Raw genomic sequence first — 5,465 nt, forward strand, 5'->3', positions numbered from 1 at the left:
AATCCATTTATGGATTAAAATAAGCATCTCGCAGATGGAATCTTTGTTTTGATGAGAAAGTCAAAGAGTTCGGATTTTCGAGAAGCAAGGATGAGTCTTGTGTATATGTCAAAGCTAGTGGGAGCATAGTGAGCTTTCTGGTATTGTATGTAGATGACATATTGCTCATAGGAAATGACATTTCAACCTTGCAGGAGGTTAATTAAGTCCTGGCTTGAGAAGTGTTTCGCTATGAAGGACCTCGGAGAAGCTACTTATATTCCAGGGATAAGGATATTGAGAGACAGGAGTAAAAGAATAATAGGACTTAGTCAAAGTACCTACTTGGACAAGGTGTTGAAGAGTTTCAACATGGAGAACTCCAAGAAAGGTAACCTACCTATCCTAAGAAATACCAAACTAAGTAAGACTCAGAGTCTGAGTATAGAGGCTGAGATAGCAGAGATGAGTCGAATTCCATATGCTTCTGCAGTTGGCTTGATCATATATGCTATGACTTGTACTCGCCCTGATGTGGTCTTTGCTTTGAGCATGGTCAACAGATATCAAGGGAATCCTGGTAAAGCTCATTGGACTGTGGTTAAGGACATTCTCAAGTACCTGCGGAGGACCAAGGAGTGGGTCCTTACCCTTGGTGGGAGTGATGACTTGAGAGTGACAGGGTATAGCAACGCCAGCTTTCAAACTGACCGAGATAATTTCCGCTCTTAGTCGGGCTAGGTGTTTACCCTGAATGGAGGAGCAGTGACATGGAAAAGTTCCAAGCAGGAGAATGTAGTTGATTCAATGTGTGAATAAGTAGCGAGCAAAGCATTGAAGGAGGTGATATGGTTGAAAAACTTCATCGGAGACCGTGGAGTCATTCCATCCATAAAGGAGCCTATGGAGATTTTCTGTGATAATGAAGGGGTGGTTACCTTAACCAAGGAACTGAAAGATCATGGTAGATCCAGACATATCGACAAAAAATACCACTTCATAAGACATCAAGTAGAAGAAGGACGCCTCGTGGTAAAGATGATATCGTTAGAGGACAACCCAACAGATCCTCTTACAAAGGGACTGACACTTGCAGCATGCAAGTGGCATTGGGCTAATAGATGATATTAGTTTTAATGGTTAGATAAATAGAAATATGTAATAGCTAAATTGTAATTGACATTTAAAGATTAAATAAAAGGGTTTTTATTTATATGTAAAGTTACTGTCCTGTGTCAATTGTTTACTATTGTTTCACTTTGCATGTTTGACTTCCAGAATAATAAGATTTATTCAAACTATCCACAGTTGATCATACGTTGGAAGTAAGTATGAAAGAAGACTGTCATGAGTTGGCTTGTAGATTGTCTAAGGTGTTAGGCATAGCAAAAGTCACTACTAGTAAAGAGCCCTTTAATAACGTGCAAACAATGACACGTGCTGATAGAGGACGCACATTTGTGCGTGCCCTAAAAACTAATGTCAGTTTTGCAAAATTTGAAGGATAGAGGACACGCATTTGTGCGTGCCCTAAAATTTATGTCCAACGAAAAATATTAAAAACACAGAAGGCACATAAATTTAAGTGGGCGTCGTGTAGAGATGTCGCTTTATAAAATTTTAATACGCGCGTCCCTCTTTCATGAAACTAACGAGGGAAACTAAATCCCCAAAAAATTCAAGTACCCCGGGTTCCCTAAAAATTGAACCTCACAATACCTTTAATGGAGTCGGCGATTGGGGGCCTACGACTCATTAAACTCGAAACACCGGCGATTTTAAGGCTTTTCTTGTCCTCAATATCACTGAAGAACTAGGGTTTTTATGCTCTGGACCTCACAAGTGCGCACCCATGAAATAGGGCTTTTATTACCCAACCTCAGTTTACAGATGTTGCAAAAGGCTATGGCGTTTGTTTCTTCTGTCAACCTCAGTTTTATCTCCTACAACAACAAGCATGTACAAAAAAGATACAATGGCTTTTTATCCTTTCTTCCATTCTCTGGATCTCATCCCCACCCCATCTCCATCATTATACCTCTTTAATATCATTTCATTACAATATATATATATATATATATATATATATATATATATATATATATATATAAACCCTGTTATTCTCCTTCCCCCAAAATCAAATCTATAGAGTTTGTTTACCGCCACGTATCCTACCTTCGTAACGTCGTAACATACCAAGAGTTTTGAAGTACGCCTATAACGTATCGCATTCTCATATATAGCTACCACCGATTCAACACTCCCCTTCCCATCTAAGCCTAACTCCGGTTCCTCCCCCAATATCAGTCGACAGAGATGATGTCTGTTACCGCCACTGCCTTCTTCCACCAAGCACGATTCTTGGATAAGTGATATAGGTGAATCTACAAGAACTCCCAAATCAAATTTACTAGGTTTTTTCACTCTGGGTAATCTTTCTATGAAATGGCGCCATAAACATCTAAGTCGATTCACACTTGTTGTGAGCATGCGTCTGCTTGGGCTTATTTTTTTTTTTTAAATAATTTTTATTACGCTCCATATTTTTTAATGATTCACAAAGGTTCTTCTACTAGACTAAGTCAGCCTTCTTTGCTAACAATCTTTGATTTGAGATTTTTTTTTGTATTTGTGTATATGGGAAACTAACTTCTGATTATGATTGTTAATTGCATACTGAAATGAAATTTAGGGTTTTGAATTGATGTTCTGCTTCAGAAATATGTAGTTTCATGTTATGACCTGTTTCTTTTATTAGAAAATCTGCATAGGGGAAAAAGGGTGTAAGTTTAGAACATTTATTTCCTTGCCTACGTCACATTTTGTTTGGGTTCATTTTGACTTTTAACACTTAGTTTTAGTGCTAACATCCTAGAAATACTTCCATTTCTTACAAGGATATGATGGGCTACCTCTTATACGATAATTTTACTTTACCATTTCCCTGATAGAAAAAGTTTTGCAAAGGAAGTGCTTAAACACGTGAAAATTTTCATCTTTTTTCTAATCTTCCAGCAATCACAACTTTATGTTTCTGTTATTTTGTTGTCTTGTTGGTATAAGGGGTGTTCCAGAGATAATCATTTATGATGCAAGGGGTTTCTTATTTATGCAAATGTGATATAGGAATTTGATTCACAATTAGTCCCTGGATAGACTAAGAACATAGAATGTTTCTAATGGGACTGCAGAATCTTGGAAAACCAATATGTGCAAAAGAAAAAAGATGATCTACCCTATTGGATATGGTTACAATTTTAGCGGTAATGTATGCTTCTTTCTTGCTAATAGATGTAGTTCATTATTTTTTTTGACTTAACCACTTAATATTTTTTTTGGTGGTGACCAAAAGACATTTTTTTTTATTTCTTGCTGTAAAATCAATTTTAAAATGTTTCTAATTCTAGGTTTTTTACTTTGTCCAACATATGATTGTGGGTTATCTTTTTTTTTTAAGAGAATTGGTTTTAAGTCTAAACCCTTTGGGTTCTTTCTTTAATTTGCATATCTAGGAAAAGTTGGCATTTTGTTAGTCAAAATTCAGTTCTACAATAATTTTAATTGTGGCTTTTGCTTGTAAGTTGATATTGCATGTTGGGCTTTCATTAAAATGTGTGAAAATCTGGTTTTTCATGATAATGTTTGGTGACATTGTCGACAAAGTGTGAGGCTGCAAATGCAAAGGTGATAGTGTTTCAAGAAAGGTATGTGCTTACTTACTGTGGTTTTACTTATTTGATCATTGTTGTCTTTACTAACAGGTGCTGATTTGGTATTCTTTTGCAGTGTGCAAGATAAGGGTTTGCAATGGGTTTAACTATGTTAGTTGGTATAGTTCCTGATATTTCATTGGACTCTTTGCTGAAACTGATAGTTGACTTATTAGAAGCCTCTTCTTCTATGACGGAACAGGTGGGATTGTAATTTCTTTTGAACTTTTTTTGAACATGACTGCTAACTTATTTATTACCTTTCTAATTGTTTGTTTATTTCTTTATGTCATATAGGATATCAAAGTTTGTCTTTTAGGTCGTTTTTTTTTTTTTTGCTTATGGTGCTCTTGCAAGATCAGGAAGACTGATTCAAGAAAGTAGGTATATTAAGGAATTCATTGGTGTTGTTATTACACTAGCCACCAAAAAACGTTATCTCTAGCAACCTTTTGTTGTTGTTGTCCTGTAGTACTATTTGATACATAAAATACCTAAACTACCCCCGTGACCCTTCCATTGATTGATAGGTTCACAAACGAAAGCTCCCAGAAAAGGAAGCCAGGGGATACTTGTTGGGTTTTGAGCAATCTAACACTTCCTAAGTGTGCATGCAACCCTAATAAACCTTGGATCTATGTTTGTCTAAATACATGCAAAATAATAAGTTTCCAAGGTTTATAACCTATCTAACATGGCATGGGGAACATTTCAACATAAAAGAGTTAGAAGAGATTACATACCTTTTGGTGTGTTGGGTTCTTAGGAGTTTGAGGGCCAAGCACCAATAGTGTGAATGCCTCAAATGGAATCACAAACACCACAAACTCTTGGAAAACTTTGAGAGAGTATATACACCTTGTATAAATCGGCCACACACATGCACACACACACTAGATCACTAGCTTTCTCTTAGTGTATCTTAGGCTTCATTTCATGCTCCATAAGCATGCTTATATAGTATGCATGGTTAGGGTGAAACCCTAATAACCCATGTCTTTTCCTTTTCCAAGGATCCATGGGTTAAAAGCTTCATGGATCATCCATGGATTTCCACATAAGCCTAGCCCATTAACAAATGAGTATTAGCCCACACTATATAAAACAAATAGCCCATAATTTAATTAGTATTCCTTTTAATCTCTAAATTAATTCATGATTAATTTAAGACTAAAACTAATTAAATAACGTAACTTCATATTAATATATTATAACTCATAATATATTAATAAACATATGTGTATAACTCTCATAAAATTATCCATAATAGTTTGGATGAGATGCAACCCAAATGGACCATGCCGGTCGGGTCAAGTATATACCAAATAAGTTATGGACTTAGACACCTTATCCAACAGACTCCCACTTGGATAAGTCTAATAACTATATTTGCCTATAACTTCAGGAACCAACCAACAATCGTAGCTCTCGAAAACTCCCTCGAACAGTGAAGACTCTGTCGAACTATGAAGCGCCATTTTAGATAAGTGATCACATAATCCTCTGTTCTCATGATATCAGCCGGACAAATACATGGAACAACGTCGTACTTATTGTCCAGCAGTTTGTTTCCCGATTTTCGATTTGTTTGACAAAGAACTTAATCGAACACATCAATTCAGTTCTGACCGGCCGGTACATGGGTCACAACCAAATCATCGAGGGGCCCGGATATCGCTTCTATTTCTAGAAGGAACAGATAAACTTCGACTGATATGCTTGTTCTACTACTTATTGAATTGTACACAAAGGCACGTTTTATAACATCAAGTTACT

At 36.3% G+C, this 5,465-nt stretch overlaps 1 long non-coding RNA gene across 3 annotated transcripts; it reads left to right on the forward strand.

Annotated features, from left to right (window-relative positions):
- Positions 1–3,402: 3,402 nt before the first annotated feature.
- Positions 3,403–4,256, forward strand: LOC111882915 (uncharacterized). Of its 3 annotated transcripts, none has more exons than XR_008231341.1 (4): positions 3,403–3,683; positions 3,766–3,891; positions 3,987–4,073; positions 4,220–4,256. It is a non-coding gene; the product is annotated as an uncharacterized LOC111882915 (long non-coding RNA). The 3 variants fall into 3 exon arrangements; XR_006189871.1 differs by having other exon boundaries at positions 3,987–4,069; positions 4,220–4,255; XR_002847277.2 differs by having other exon boundaries at positions 3,987–4,250.
- Positions 4,257–5,465: the final 1,209 nt, after the last annotated feature.

The sequence above is a fragment of the Lactuca sativa genome, chromosome 1 (genome assembly GCF_002870075.4).
Source record: "Lactuca sativa cultivar Salinas chromosome 1, Lsat_Salinas_v11, whole genome shotgun sequence".
Taxonomy (NCBI): domain Eukaryota; kingdom Viridiplantae; phylum Streptophyta; class Magnoliopsida; order Asterales; family Asteraceae; genus Lactuca; species Lactuca sativa.